This window comes from Plecotus auritus, assembly GCF_963455305.1.
Source record: "Plecotus auritus genome assembly, chromosome: 1".
Classification (NCBI taxonomy): domain Eukaryota; kingdom Metazoa; phylum Chordata; class Mammalia; order Chiroptera; family Vespertilionidae; genus Plecotus; species Plecotus auritus.
In genome coordinates this window covers 93,504,158-93,520,809 of record NC_137770.1, presented here as the reverse complement: position 1 = coordinate 93,520,809, position 16,652 = coordinate 93,504,158, and the positions used below count along the sequence as shown (strand labels likewise).

Below are 16,652 nucleotides of genomic sequence, written 5' to 3'. Positions count from 1 at the left end.
ATTCCTATGAAGCAAATCATAATCTTAAATTTTTCAACTGCTGCAAAGCTTACCCTGTGTAAATCTTACTTGAATTCCTTCTAACCCAAAATAGCTCAACAACATATTCAGGAAAGAGAGTTCATGATGGTGTTATATTCCTCTCTGAAAGCTTCATTTAGATACCTACCAGAGATCCCTTCATGGACACAGAAAAATCTTAAACTGTCTCTATTTGATTGTGCTTGCCTAAGGCATTAAGTCCAATCCACCATGTCGCACCTCAGTAACTTGACACAGACTAGAAAATTCTTACAGTCAGCTTCCCCGAGGGATTTGTTAAGTTTCACATGCATTTAGTTGTGCAGTTGGCCTGCTAAAATTGATAAACTTGTAGCTAAATTCTTTCTGCAGCTATAGGCTATTGGGCTTATATATATATATTTTTTATCACTAAGAGAATAAATATTGCAAAAGAAGCTGTTACTATGTGTTAGTGTTACCCATTAGTTTTTAACATAATTGAGCTTACATTCCAATTTCTCAGTAACTGATAAGTATTTATTCTGTGGATGTGGTTAAAAGGTGAAAGGGATTAAAGGGGCTAATACTGAAATATATTTATAGCAAAAACAGGAAGGAAATTTTGATGTATTAAATTGAGCAAAAATGCAAAACAAAATTTATGAATAAAGTTAATATTTTAATTAGAATTCCCATGTTGCTATGATACATGCCTGTACAAGAGCACTCTTGCATCTATGCTCAATAAAGTCAATACCTGAATGCAAACAGCTTCTCAAAACAAACAAACAAACAAACAAAAAAACATGCTAAGACTACTTGGAACTCAAATTGTCAATTACTGACTTAGAAAAATAAGGTTTTGGGGCTCTCCCTCTTTGATGCCTTTCCCTTCCCCCTCATCTTCCCTCCAGGCCTATTCCCTTTACCTTTCTCTCTGCTAAGCTCCAAGAGCCCTTCTTTGGCCTCTATGACTTGTTTCCTGAGTCTGCGCAGCCCAGCTGGCTCACTTCTACTACTACCTCTGTGACTTTCTAAATAAACTTCCTCTTACAATTTGAAAAAAAAAAAATGAAAATATACTGTACAATCTCAAAGGGAAAGTAGGGCTTGTGGGGGAGGGAAGAGATCAACCAAAGAACTTATATGCATACATGCATCACCCATGGACACAGACAATAGGGTGGTAAAGGCCTGGAGTGGCGGGTAGGGGTGGGCTAGAAGGGATCAGTGGGGGGGTGGGGAAGAGGACATATGTAATACTTTCAACATTAAAGATTTTAAAATAAATAAGTACATAAATAATAAAAAAAGAAAATGTCCAATTACAAAAAAAAAAAAGAAACTTTTTTTCTCTCAAATTTTAACCCTCCTCTTACTGTGTTTCTCAGCTTCTGCACTTGAGCATCAGCTCACTTCAGATCAGCTCTCACCAGCATGTGACTTTCCATCTCACTTGAAGAAGGCTTGCCCATACCACCTTCTTCCTCACAGATGAACACAAATGGGTAAAAGCCAAAAGTGAAAGTAGGGGACCCAGGTATCCATTAGGGGAAATGGTGGCTTGGCACAGGGTAGTGAAGGTGATGAGAAATAAACAGTTTGGGAATATATTTTGAAAGCAGAGCTGAAGAGATAAACTAAATGTGGAGTATCAAATAGATGATTGAAGAATGAAGTTGATGGACTAGATGTGGGATATAAGCCAATGTTTAAAGATAACTACAAGGATTCAGATGTAAGCAATCTAAATTCTTTATAAGCATTTCTGTAACCCTACATTTCATTACTACTATGCTTTCTCTTCTTGACCAGAATTATATATAATAATGATGAATAGGAGGAGGAAGAAACAAAATGATGAATGGATAAAGAAGTGGCCAGGTAGACAGATATATAATAAAGTAAGCGTAGTAACATGTTCATTGGCAAATCTAAGTGATGGGTGTCTGAGTATTTACTGTAAAAGTCATTCAAGTATTCTGTATATTTGAAATGTTCATTTAAAATTATAAAAAATATACCGCATTTCTAAAAGTTATTAATTATGAAATTCTTTTGCAATGGATCTACCCCATGAACATGCTCTCACCTAACCCACTAGTAATATTACAAAAAGTCTGAATGATTGCACAAGGTCTCAAACCCCAATGACAAAAGAGCTAGGACTAGATCATTGGTCTCCTACCTCTGCAATCAAAGCTCTTTCAAACATCTGATGCTGCTAATGTCTGTAGAATATCTGTATCTGAGAGTCTTGCTGCAACCTGAAACCGACCTTGCATTAAATCAACACATCACATTCATTTACATCAACACTCATTCCCAACTTGTTATCCTCAAGATTGCATTGCTGTCGAGTTCCTGGGAGCTCTGGGTGTCTGTTAAGTCCTATCATTTACTTTTATGTCTTGTGTTTCACAATTAGAAAGCTTACCAGGAATCCACTCTTGCTTCAGATTTCCCCTTTTCCAGGCCTCCTACGTTGCTTGCATGAACAAAGCAGACTCTTTGCTTTAATTCCATCTCTAACATTTTGTATTTGTCTATTTTCAACTTGACAGGACCTTACATACAAGTATAAGAGTCCTCTTCCATGAGTAATTTTTGATTCCTGTTCTCAGAAGCCTTCAATGGCTCCCAACTGCCTCTTGAATCACATGAAAAGTCCTATCCAAATGATTATCTTCACACCTAAGTGCCTTCATCTCCATTCAACACGTTCATTCAGCAAGCAGCTGTTGAGTAATCACTTTGTGTCTAGCTGTAAGCTAGGCCCTGTGGGAAATTATAAGATATAGGACATAATCCCTACCCTTATGGATCTTACCAATCAATGTAGAGGGGCAAAACATGCACACAGAAAGCATTTTTACAACAAAACGATGCTGTCCGTAACTAAGTGTCCACAAGAGCGAGTGGAGCATGCAACTCACAGATTACCAGGAGGCGCTGTTTGTGTGGGACACATGACATGTGCTGGGGCTTGCTCCAAAAAGGTGCAAGAGAGCACCTTCTCCAGGGGAATCCCGTGTCTGTAGCGTGGGGATCAGCACCCTCTCAATACAGAGACCAATGTGACCAGCCTGCCTGGTGCATAAGTGCTCAGTAGGCAGAAAGGAAGCCAGACGCAGGTGGAGGCAGGATAACAGTGATTAGGGTAACTGTGGAATTTGGAATTCATATTCACAGTAAAAGCATCGCTGATTGAGATGTAGCAAGATGAAAGGATTTGTCTAGTAGCAATATCCAGGTGTGATTCTAGCTGGGAAATTGTGATACCAGCCAATCATTGGGAGATGAGGCCACTGACAGGTGTCCAGAAGTGGACAAAGGAAAAAAAAGGAACAGATTGAATAGGCATTCTGAAAGAACATTGTTAAATATATGAAGCAAAGAAGAGGAAGAGGTTAACAGTGACTCTGAAGTATGCTAAGGCAATAAAAGAATGAAGAAATTGTTGGTAAAAAGTAATGAAGCTAGGAAAGGAGCGGTGGTGAGTTTGAGGCAGCTAAACCCACTAGGCAAGTTGGAGAGAACAAACTAAATTCAGGTGAAAAATAAGGATGTGATCTAGATTCAGGAGATACTAGCATAAAGGTGATAGCAAGAGACTTCTATGTGTTTCCCAAAACTCATGCCATTTTCCTCCTGGGCACTTTCCCAGCCTCGTACACAGAGGTGCTCTGAGATCTGCTCAGTGGAACGCATGCAGCGTTACTTCAGGTGGGGCCCTCATAGCCTTCCCTTTGACGAACCTTTGACTAGCATTTTCTGTCCCTTCCACCAGCTGAATGAAAGGCTGTTAGAATCTAGAGTTTAGCTGGAGGGAGCCTGGAACCCTGAATAACTACACAGAACAGAGACACCCCACTACACAAACTCCCATTGGTCTGATAGAAAATGTAGCCTCTGGCCCCAGTGGCATCGCTCAGTGGTTGAGCTTCAACCTATGAACCAGGCGGTCACAGTTCCATTCCCGGTCAGGACACATGCCCGGGTTGCAGGCTCAGTCCCCTGTGTGGAGCGTGCAGGAGGTAGCCGATCAATGATTCTCTCTCATCATTAATGTTTCTATCTCTCTCTCCCTCCCCCTTCCTCTCTGAAATCAATAAAAATATATTTTAAATAAAATAAAATGTAGCCTCTGATTGTATTAAATCACTGATATTTGGAATTGTTTATTATAGCAGACAGCCTACTCTAATGTTTTCCAAAATAAATCCATGTGCTACAAAACTTCAGCTGTTCAAACAAATCTTACCACCATCTACAAGTAGCCCACTAACTCTCTGTGCTTTTATCCATTTTATTCATTTTCAATCATACTTCCTTGGATATCTTCCCCCACACTAATCCTTGTCCTTCCTGTCCTTAAAATATTTGCCTATGTTTCACATCCTGTATTAAAACAATTCCTAACTCCTCTAGCTGACAATAGTCACTGCAATCATTTACCCAACCCCACAGCACTGTGCAAATATCTCTATCCATCTGTAACTGGTTATGACTATGTTTTTATGTTTATTTTATCTGTTATCATGTATCTCCATTTATATTTGTTCCATTAGATTATAAACTCAATATGAACAAAGATTGTGCTTCCTATTTCCTTTGTAATTTCCTACATGCCTCATATATTGCCCTACACTGTCAGTGCTTCATAAACTCAACTAATTGAAGTTTGAACTTCTACTCACATACTTGCACCAGATGTGAAACAACTCACAAAATCTGCATGTATGACACAAATGCGCGCGCGCACACACACACACTGCCTTGCAATGGCACCCTGGTTTATCGGGCATCATCAGGGAATGAGCTGGCCCACAGAGTTAATCTGGGCAACCAATTATCATGCAGCATGGAGGAACACAGAGGCAAAACAACACAGCACATTTGCTGGCATATGAGCTGAAAGGCTCTCTAGTAAATCACATTTTGGCAACAGTCATTAGGATAGATCTAACTAGACATTGGTAGCAAGTAAGTTCAAATTGATCAAAATTGGTTTACACATGTCTGGCCTGGGCAACAACTGGTAAATATATTTTAAGTCAGGCTATTGACACTCTCCAGACACATCTGACCCTGTTGCCACCAGCTCATGACCCTGCACCTGTGCTGCCTCTTCTGTTCCCCGCAGCAGAGGGCGGGGCTCCCTCCTTGGAGATACCAGGTCTTTTTGTATAAATGCCAATGATAGCATTCATCACACTAGGTGGTAACTGTGGGCTTTCCTGTCTGTTTCACCCCAACCCACTGCAAACACTTGGGATAAAGGACTGAATCTTATTCCTGGTCAACGCCTCCAGAGTCCAGATAGCACTTGCAGCAAACTAAGTGACCTTATTCAGGATATTTTACTACAAGAAAAAAAACCACCAATCTAAACAAGTTTAAAGAAAAAAAAAAGAAAAGAAACCAAGTAACAGTAGGATAACTGGGCTTAGAAAAATACATCATTAACAGAATTTTCGCCCAAGTAAGTAATTGGGGGGTGGGGAAGAAGATCTTTACCAAAGGTAAGAAACATGCTAAAATTGTTTCTTCTCTAAAATAGAAAATAAAAGAAAAATTTTAATGTACCTACAATTAATGGAAATAAAATAAAAATAGTTCAGGATGGCCCTGGACAGTGTAGTTCAGTTGGTTGGGCATCATCCATGCACCAAAAGGTTGCTGGTTCCATTCCTGGTCAGGGCACATGCCCGGGTTGCAGGCTCGATCCCAGATAGGAGGTGTGCAGGAGGAAGCCAATCGATGTGTCCCTCTCATATCAATGTTTCTCTCTCTCTCCCGCTCCTTTCCTCTCTCTCTTTTTAAAAAATATATTCTTATTGATTTCAGAGAGAAAGGGAGTGGGAGAGAGAGAAACATTAATGATGAGAATCATTGATCGTCTGCCTCCTGCACACCCCCACTGAGGACTGAGCCTGCAATCTGGGCATATGCCCTGACTGGGAATGAAACTGTGATCTCCTGGTTCATAGGTCTACACTCAGCCACTTAGCCACACCAGCCAGGGTCCCTTCCTCTCTCTTAAAAAAATCAATTAAAAATTGTTTTAAAATATTTCAGGATGGAAATATACACTGGATAATCATTCACAAAATGCAACTGTGTTTAACAAGTAATATAACATTTATAATGATCCCCATCTAATTCCTGACAGTATTACTATTATAAATCAAGGGGTAGAAAAAAGTTCAACTGGAATTTTTTTTTACCACAGTCAATAATTAAAGTCAAAGAAGCAAAAATTACTCTTTAATAATAAAACTTAAAAGCCAACTTTGAGTACTCACTGTGTCCCTCACACTATACTGGGAAGGAGGGATACAGACTTGAATCTTATGCAGTGCCAGCCCAATGATGGCCTGTCTAGTGATGGAAAGAGGCCGAGACACTGCTAACCTCAATCCAGCATGGTGCAGGGTGTGAGAGGGTCCTATGAGAACAGGGACAGGGAGGAAGAATTACTCTCACCTGAATATGTGGCAAGAGTAAAGAGTATTAGACAGAGGACTTTCTGATATTTCTGTTCTTCCTCAAAGTATGCAGTTGGGCTTTACCAAGAAAGGAGACAGGGAGAACAGCAAAAGCCAAGGTAGAGAATGACGAAAGAATACAAAGTGTTTAGGGAACAGCACCTGTTCCCTGGTGGGTGGGAATGCGAGCTTCGTTCTGGACCCAAGGGGGAGCCAGTGAAAGTTTGTGAGGGTTTTCTAAATTGAGGGGGAAATGCACATAATATATATATTTAATCAAATGGCATTTACCGAATGAGACTTGCAACCAGCAGCTCTGTCTAGTTCCAAATGATTTTTATCACCCGTTAAGTAGTTGCTCCCCATTTCCTAATTCCCCTTTGCCCTGGAAACTAAAATCTGTGTTCTGTGTTTATGAATTTACCTTTTCCTATAAATGAAATCATACAATATGTGACCTTTTGTGTCTGGCTTCTTTCACTTAGCCCAACATTTATGAGATTTACCCACATTTATACATATATCACCACCTCATTCCTTTTAATGGCTGAATAATACTCCATTGTATGTGTATACCACAATTTCCTTATCCATTCACCTGTTGATGGGCATTTGGGCTGTTTCCATCTTTTGACAATTGTGAATAGTGCTGCTATGAACATAACTATAATTGTTTGAGGACTCATTTTGAAATATTTCAGGTAGGCACCTAGGAATGGAACTGCCGGGTAACTTTGTGATGAAAAACCAACCTGTTTTCCACAAAGGCTGATACATCAGTGAGAGTTTTAGATAGGTCACGACATGGAAAGAATGAAGGCAGTTAAGAGGCTATTCCAGTTGTCTAGCTGAAAAATGGCAGTGCCTGAGCAGTGATAGGAAACAGAAGAATCTGGGAGAATGAACTGCAAAGAGGAGGTAGAAATACCACGGAAGGAAAGCACAGCTGTGACTCAGAGGTTTCTAAGTTGAGTAACTGGAGGGATAGTACAAATATTAACTAAATCACAGGACAACAAGAAGAAAGCCCTTAGCAAAGGGAAATAATTAGAAGGGCTGATTTAGAAGAGTTGAACATCCACCAAATATGTATAATTGTCATCAGGAATTCTGGTCAAGAAATGCAGTTGAGTTTCATTGTGATTAAGGCACAGAGCATGGTTGAAGGAGACACAGGACAAAGAAGCTCAAGGAGAAATTTAGAACAAGAAGGGAAGAGTGCCGAGGAAAGCAGTTTGGAAAAACGCTCACATTTGAATGCAAGGTGACCAAGACCATGGGAGTGTACAGAAAGCAAACAAAGAAAAAAAAAAGTTCCTCGTTGGTATCTCTTCCAGAAAGCTTGGTCCTAATTCCATGAGCAAAAGTGCTCAGCATGGCTCCTCATATGCAGAATCATCATACAATGAACGCCTCCCATGTCTGGCATATTTATGTATATCATTTTTTTTTCTAAAGAAGCCCTGTATGGCTATTATTTTAAGTTTGCAAATGATAACCTGAAGCTTGGGTGAGTAAAATAATTTATCCAAAACCACAAAGCTAGTGTCAGCATCAGGATTTGAACCTGTATTCCTTCTATTGTGCTGAGCTGCCTCTGCTTCAGTTTCCTATTAAACTAGTTTTCTTTATTTTCTGTCTTCTTTATAATTTTCCCAAGGATTATTTGTTTCTTCAGTAAGTGATAATGGTTCCAAGTAGAGAATCTTCATTCAAGGAACTCAAAGTTCTTAAATACCCAAAACATAAATACTAGAATGGCTATCCAAAATTTTTTAAATTTAAGGTCCTAATAGCAAATAATTATCTTGCAAACTTCATCAAAGGTTATCTTCTCTTTTTATGAAATCATTGTTATACATTTAAGTTTATATTTTTCAAGGAGAAAATATTCTGTGCTGTACTCTACAATTTGCAGTTTTAATGCATTATTTTTTGTATTTGCTGAAAGAGAGGTATGGACAGGATTAACCTCTCTTAACTCTTGGATAATCAGGTATTAATTTAATTTCCAAAGAATCAGTTTGCAAGTATCTGATCTAATAAGTAGAAGAATGAAGTATTATGGAATCCCAAAAGTCTTTAAATTTTTCCTCAGTATGTATTTAAGTACAAATATAAGTACTTGCAAATTTATGGTATTCATGGAACTCATAATACTCTGTTTCAAATAAAATAATATGAGCTATCTCAGTCCATCATCCATACCTCTTCTCTCTCTCCCCCAGGGAGCACCTATCCTCTCTATCTCCTCTTTAACTTGGAAAACTCAAAGGACGATATCTCTGCAAATTTGCTGGTTCTCTTTCCCTAGGGCAGGATGTAATTAATTTGACTTAAAAATCCTCCTCTTCAAACTCCATCTGGGCTACGATAAGCTGAGATCCTGTTTATGTAAACAAAAGTGCTTAATTAAACAGAGTATCTGATAATATCAAAATGAGAAAGATTCTCATACCACCATTTTAATAATCAAAATTTGACTAGCCCTAGCCAGTTTTGCTCAGCCCTTAGAGAATAGGCCTAGGGACTGAAGGTCACAGATTTTATTCCAGTCAAGGGCACATACCTGAGTTGCAGGCTGGATCCCTGGCTCCTGTTGGGGTATGTGCAGGAGGCAACCAATCGATATGACTCTTTCACATATATGTTTCTTTCTCTCTGTCTCTCCCCCTCTACTCTCTCTAAAACTCAAAGAGTGAAAAAAAGTATCCTCAGGTGAGGTTTAACAAAAAAATCTTTTTTTAATTTGACTATGTCTATGAAGATACATCAGTCCTTAAAAAGATAACAATATTCTTATTTTCTAATGTTTTTATTTCTTTTTTTTACTAACTTCATCTTCGTTCAAAATTTAAATCAAGTTCATTGAAAATTAATTAGCGAGAATGATTAATTTGCAGTGGGAAATAAAGGCCACAATCTGTCAGTGAATTCCAGCACTTCTGCCTGGAAAATGGAAAATAACCTATAGTTGAACTAATAAAAAATACAAAATGGCTAATAAGTAGATCTTTTGTTATATATGACATTGTTATCAAATTCAGTGGCCCTTTCTAGGTCTAAAATATGTTTTCCCCTTGTGCATTTGCTTATAATTTCCTCTTAATTTATCACCTCCTAGATCTCCTAACCCCACACCAAGCAGAGAGTTTGATTACATTCAATTACATTTCCCAGAATTTCTCAACTCCTTGTTCTACTCTTCAGCAACCTCCTTGAAAGTTGTGTTTTATTTCCTTTGGAGTTTCTTTGTTCTTCCTACTCCCAAACCTCCAAAACTGTCCCTCACATTTCTACATATGCGTCTCTATCCTCTCACACAAGCCTTTTTTAAAGGCCAAGGGGTATTTTTAGTTTAATACAGCAACATCAATTCATAGACAGCACAGGACCACCAGAATTATTTCTTTGCCAAACCACTCCATAACTCAATCTTCCTCTCTTATCATCATTCTTCTTCTAGTCATACAAAATTTCAAAGTCATCTTTGATTCCATTCCTTCCTTCTTCCTGCAATCATGATATTATGTATATTTCATATAATTCAATAATGATAATTCATTAATGTTTAGTGCCTTCATATGAAGGCATAAAATGGCCCATGTGCCTTGATATTGGGCCAGAAAATGTGGTCACTGCACTCCCTGGCTCCCTATTTTCTGCTCTACCTCTGAAACCTCAATAACTACAGAAACTTACATTCTGGGCAGCTTCATGGCAGGCTCTATGATAGGTGTGGTTCTAAGACCAGGCCCAGGGAGGGAGGCAGCCCAGCTGGTCATCTCCCACTTACCTCAGCTCTAGACACTGCTTGTGCCTGGGAGCTGAATGGTAACAGCCTCCAAACACCTGGAAGCTAAACTAACCTGTGAAATTTCCACTATAACGATAACTAATAAGTGAGGGTAAAGAAAAAGCAATGTCCTCATGAAGAGACAGAATGATTTTGTGCAACATCAAGATTTAATTATTACCTGATGGCCTGAAGAAAGAATATGACACTCAGAAAGGGATTCCTTAACCACAAAGAGAAATGCTGGATGTGCCCTTCTACGCACTGTACACGGAGGTGCAACCTCGGTTAACGGACTTTGAGGAGTCCTGTCCCACTGAGTCCACAGTCCACCTGCACATAGCGGCACCGGGCTTTAAACCCGATCCTCCTCCTCCTCCATTCTGATTCCATGCTCACAGGCCCCATCAGAGTGTGATCTACTACTCTCCATGTTAGAAAAGAATGTTGTCTTGTTAAGACAAGCATTCCATCTGTGTGACTATTTCTCAGTGCAAATAAATAATTTGTCAATCTGGTTTTATTAGCTTCATGAATGCGGTTAATGTGAGTCCATCTGAGATGGATGTGCCCTCTGAGTGCTGCCTTCATCAGACTCCAAGTTGACTAAGCTGAGTGACAGGCTCGTCCCAGACACAGTCAAATAAACAAGGCACAGAAGGCCTGACTGTGAAGTCCAAAGAGGGATGCAGTAGTATTTTTTAACTAAACCTGAACGATAACTTGTAATGTTGAATATAGGGGATAGCATTTACAATTCACGTAAATTGCTTTGAACTAACTAAGTCATGCGTTAGGAGCTGCATGATGCAATATAAGGTAAGTAAATATCATTGAAATTTTTTGTTGTCTAGTCATTAAATAAATGATGTGTGTTATTTTAATAGTGTTTCAGGGCCAGAGGAAAGAATTCTACCTGCAATCAGTCCCCACTGCCCTTGCAAGGATATAAACCAGCACCTCGTACAACTCCCAAGGAAGATGCTACTAACATTGTTGGGAAACTATGGCAGATGGACAGAAAGCTAGAACCAAGTCTATGTTTTGCCAAAAGCCAGGTATCCCTCAACCTGCTTATCTTGATTCTGCCGGAGGGAAGACCGCCCCAGAAGTCTAGAAGGGGATGTTGCCCCTCCTGTTGAGATTACATCTTATACGGGATTTGATTCTTCCAGAATTATAGCCCCATTAACAAGGTTGGCTTTCCAAAGGGAACATGAAGAATATCAATCCTTATCACAAAATAATCACAAATCAATAGGGTCATTTATAGCCATCCTGAACCTCCCTCATTGATCCTGACAAGCCTCCCGTAATAAATCTCACCAAGAATCCAAATAGATTAATCTTCCACTAACTTTTTAAAAACAATACTCACTCCTAGTTTTTGAGTTTTTTATAGGTCACTTCTCTTGAAGTTTATGCCTCTTCTTACTGAATTTGCCTACTAGTAGCTTTCCATTGCTATTTTAAAAAAATTCCCAAAATAGGCAATTAGTGAAGGGGAAAATGATAGCACTCAGAGTAACCAACTTCAAGTTCAGGTTACAGATAGCCATTTTATCCTCTTTGGAAAATTTTTATATGGTGCAAAGATTTGTTTCTGCTACTTATTCCTTTGCTTTTATAATAATTAGAGTGCTTCCTGTTGTGCTATGTGGTTTTAAAATAATTACAGCAAGTCAGTAACAGTCACTTAAAATGTAATGGGTTGATGGCTAATCTACACATCTATTCAGTCATTCTACAAGCATTCACTTAACACATACATTCCATTATTTTCATACTTTGAATTAGTCTACACATTTTGAGTTTATGCCATTTCACTTTCTAATGGAAGTCCTCAGTCTCAAATATCCAATAGGAGCTTCCTCCTCTTCTGGCAAAATAAGCTCCTTCTCCTCTTTCCTCTCCTGAGAATGAATACACAGTCCACTGAGCCAGAAACCTTGGGTTATCGTGACTCTCCTTCCCCCTCACAGCCATTCAGTTACTAATTTCTGTAAACTTTGCCTCCTATCACCTATCAAGCCCTGCTTTATTATACTGCTTTTGATCAGAGTGCCGTCTCTTGCCGAGAGTACCGGCACAGCCTCACATTGGCATCTCCTTCCTCTGAGCTCCCTCACGCCTCTCTCCACGTCACCACCAGAGTCAGCCAGCTCACTCCCAAACTGAGCCTTTGCAGCTCTTTCAGGCACTGTGATAGGAAGTATAAAATAAAGTTCAAAATCCACTGCACAAATTACAAGTTTTAATGATTTTTCAAATCATAGCTTTCCAGTCTGTTTCCTGTCATATAACTACACGTGTTCAGTCACAGCAGCCTATATGGCTTTCCTGATGGCTTTTCTGCCCCTGTGCCTAGAATGTCCTTCCCCACTTCATTGACCTGCCCAGTTCTTTCTCATAGTCCAAGATTTAAAGGGCTCCAGTGCTCTTGACATTCACTCCCGAGCCCCCACAATGAGTCTGGTATCGCAACTCTATGGCACCAGAATATTCTGCACCTGCCTCTTCCACAGCATACCTCACCCTCCTTGCAACAGTTGCTCTGCACATATGTCTGACTCCACTCCTGCCCCTCTCCACACTCAGACTGGGATCCTAGAAGGCAGGTACCAAGAGTACTATCATCTGTGATCTCTAGCACTCAGGAGCAGTTGTATAGTAGATGCTCGATAAGTGCTGAGTGACAAGATGGGACAATTTTCTATTGTTGTGCCATGGATTTCACAATTAGAAATATTAAAAAAATAATCTAGAAGAAAATATGAACTGAAAGGTTTTTTTAAAGGGCACTGATTAGATATTTGATAAGTTAAAAGAACCCTAGAGAAGTGTGGAAATACAAGTCCAGTAACATCACTGGCCCAACAATGAAGATAACAAAAGACACATGTGTCCAATCCACTTAGTTGTTGGTGGTGCTGTTGTAATTGTTGAGATCCCCAAAGAGGATACAGCTCATTAGCGGTATAAAACCAAATTCAGCCTCCAGGGTTCTCATATGAGTGATTTTATATAAATACAAGATTTTCTCATTCTTCACATACAATAATAGACCAGTTAAACGCTTGAAACCTGAACATGTTTATGGAGTATTCAGGTTGTTAGTCATCATATCTTAATGAAACATGGTTAACATAGGGGATGTGTGTGTTTCTATACCCCAGACATAAACCATAAGGAATTACCTTTTAAAATTTTAACTAAAAAATGAAAGATTAAAGAAAACTCTATTTTCTTTGACAAAAGTTTACTATGAGCATGCAGAAAAGTCAGTCTTATAGAATAATAAAAAAAAAATCATGGGTGGGTTTTTTTTTCCTCAATTAAATTGTCACCAAATTAACTATAACAAATGCTCAACCGAAAATTTTTTGTTGTTCCCAAAGTATCCTGAATGCTATAAATGGCTATGAAATCCCTAAATGCTTTATAATGTACCTATAAAAATTACATGTACATACGTATTGTAGGGAAATTGCCAGAAAAACCTATTAGAAGAAGGAAAGTCAAAGATGCAGCAACTATTAAGGAGTAAATGTGTTCAATCCATAGTTCAACTGGAAAAAATATCCAGAAATATTTGCTTTATCTTCTATGTGTATAAACTTGCCCCACTTTGTTTTAATATGAAGGTAGCTATGTTCTTACCCCAAGAAAAAGCCACTAATGAGGATGTGGCCAAGAAACTGAGCAATAAGTGAAAGGTCTGTCTGGCCCCATCATTTTCTTGTCATTTCTAATGGCTCAACTTCTAAGAAAGCACATATAAAAAGCAGACAGAAGTTGCCTTTTGTCAGCCTCAGTCCACTCTAAGACCTCAAACCCCCATTTTCTGCTCAAGAGGCACATGCATTTGAACTTCCATTGGATAGTCCAGGTACTCACTGGCCTGGCTGGCCATGGTAAGCCCACAGGACCCAGTCATCTCCCTCCTCAGTTTTTCCTTTCCCTAATGTTTGTTTTATTCCTTTCTGTGAAAGTAGACATCATTTGATCCCTAAATACTTTTCTTGTGTAAACAGCTTTAGCATCTTTTACATAATGATTGTTAAAGAAATTAAGGAAGGAGACCATTAGCCTGGGGTGGTTCTAATGCCTTGGTAGCTACTTAAGCAAACCTAAACCTAAGCCAGAGTCAATGCACTTGAAACCCAGGAAATGAAACTTCAGGACAACCAATCATAAACAGGCTTTCCCAAATAAGGCAACTGGTCAAGCTACAGCCAATCAAATAATGTCCTTGTTTCAGTGTCTTTTCTATAATAGCTTAGTCCAGTTGACTAATGAGTTTGCTGACCACTTACATATACTACCCTTTACCTCTTTGCACACAATATGCCACAATTGCCTAATCCTCACAGCTTCCAACTACACGGTAACATTTAGTCTAGTCCAGTGGTCGGCAAACTCATTAGTCAACAGAGCGGCAAAGCGCGGCTCGCGAGCCGCATGCGGCTCACGCACCGCGGTTTGCCGACCACTGGCCACAGGGAAGGACTCCTGTCCACCTTCAGTGGCACTGACCAATTAGAATCAATGGGTGTTCAAATAAATTCTTGAAAATTTGAATGTGATTCACTTTACCTTTTAACATGATTAATACTTTAACCCATAATTCCAATACTCAGAGATTATAATTCTTGAATATATAGGCAATAAATCACCAAACTAATAATTTCTTCAATCTGATTTGAATATTTTACATATTGACATTTTGATATATTTTATTGAAATAGTACTTGTTGAAAATTTTTCCAGAATTTTTATTTTCTTCTACTGATGTACATAGATCCAAGAGTGGAAATTAATAACGATTATTTCCTTTTTCTAAAAGGATATTGATAATTTCAAAAAAAATGAAACATTTATATGTTAAACCATGACAAAATGTTTAGCTTTTACTTCAATTAATATGCACTTTACCCAACTATAGGAAATTTCATGAAAATATTCCAAATTAAGTCATGGTAGTACCTAAAAGGAACAAGAAGAAATTAAAATTATTTGTAATATAATCATTTAATAATTAGTCTTATAAGTTCATAAAACTAAAAAAGTAATGATTCAGTACTTAAAATTTACAATTTTAAGTTTGAGATTTTTACAAAATGTAAAACATGTCATGTCCTATTATAATTGTTATTACTTGTTTTATAAAGACTATGGGGCATCTTCTGTTTGAGGAAAAACACTATAGTATTACAAATGTTCAAAATCTAAGTCCAATTTTACTATGTCTCTGATCACTGTGAAAGTCTACACTTTAGTCTCCCCTCTCATGGATCATCATAATTTTTAATCCTTCCTGAAAAATGTAACATCTTTTCAAGCAGCTGATGCTTTTAAACATGCTGGACCGGGCTAAGCATTCCTTCGTCCTGGTGTCATGCACCAGCATTTGTCTCAGAAGACATCTTTTGTACTGGTAACCAAAAGGCAAAAGAAATTAGAGCTGTGAACAGGGAGAGGAGGGGGAGAGGAGGAAAACTGCTTAGACAAATTCACTGAAAAAAAATTCTGACACAGACCTGTATTTCTTCAGTCACTCAACATGCGTACTTTAAAATAAGGCCCTCTGACTTTTATGAGTTATTGTGCTTATTTTCACACTATTGGTTTTAAAAATACTCTCTGCTTTATGGTAATGTGTCTCAGGGAAGTTAGCTATAGTTTCATGAAAGGCGTTTTCATCCCTGACTGGCATCTTCTCAATAGCTGGGGCCCAGGCACACGCTCCCTTCCCGGCAAGGCCCTCCGCGCTGAAACAGTGCAGCATTCATAACTTATTCTCAGCACCGCGGGGCAGCGCCACAGAAAAGCTTCTACAACCGAACGCGTTACATCACTGAAAAGTCTTCCATTTGGCGTAGGTGAAAAACATGAATGCATGCCTCATTCATTTCTCCACCTTAAAAAAAATAATAACGTAAAATCATACCCACCCTCTGCTAAAGACCTGTGTGCCCACAGCCTGCTCAATCAAAGCTGCTCTTACTGAATCTTATGCACTGGTAACTGCTAACTTTTTAACCTACCACTAATCTTCAGAATAATTTTTACAGCTTGTGCCACAATTAAAAATGCCCAAAAATATATGAAAAAATAACGTTAAATTTTAATGAACAAGTCTTCGAGGCATGCTAGCATTGCCTTTCTTTAGGTTTAGGTCACATTTTAAAAATATACTTGACATATAGTAATGAAACCAAAAGCTCACCCTTCCCACTGACATCAACACACAAACTGGTGCACACAGTTTCCCTTCCCCCACACTTTCCCTGATGGTCACAGGAAATCAGCTGCATCCAAATCTTTTCAGAGTGTGTCAAACATCCACGATTCCTTGGAAG

The 16,652-nt window shown here is 38.7% G+C and overlaps 1 protein-coding gene across 17 annotated transcripts in view; it reads right to left on the bottom strand.

The window, feature by feature from the left end:
• Positions 1-16,652, bottom strand: part of NPAS3 (neuronal PAS domain protein 3) — a 914,130-nt gene that overhangs the window by 845,337 nt on the left and 52,141 nt on the right. The window lies entirely within an intron of this gene.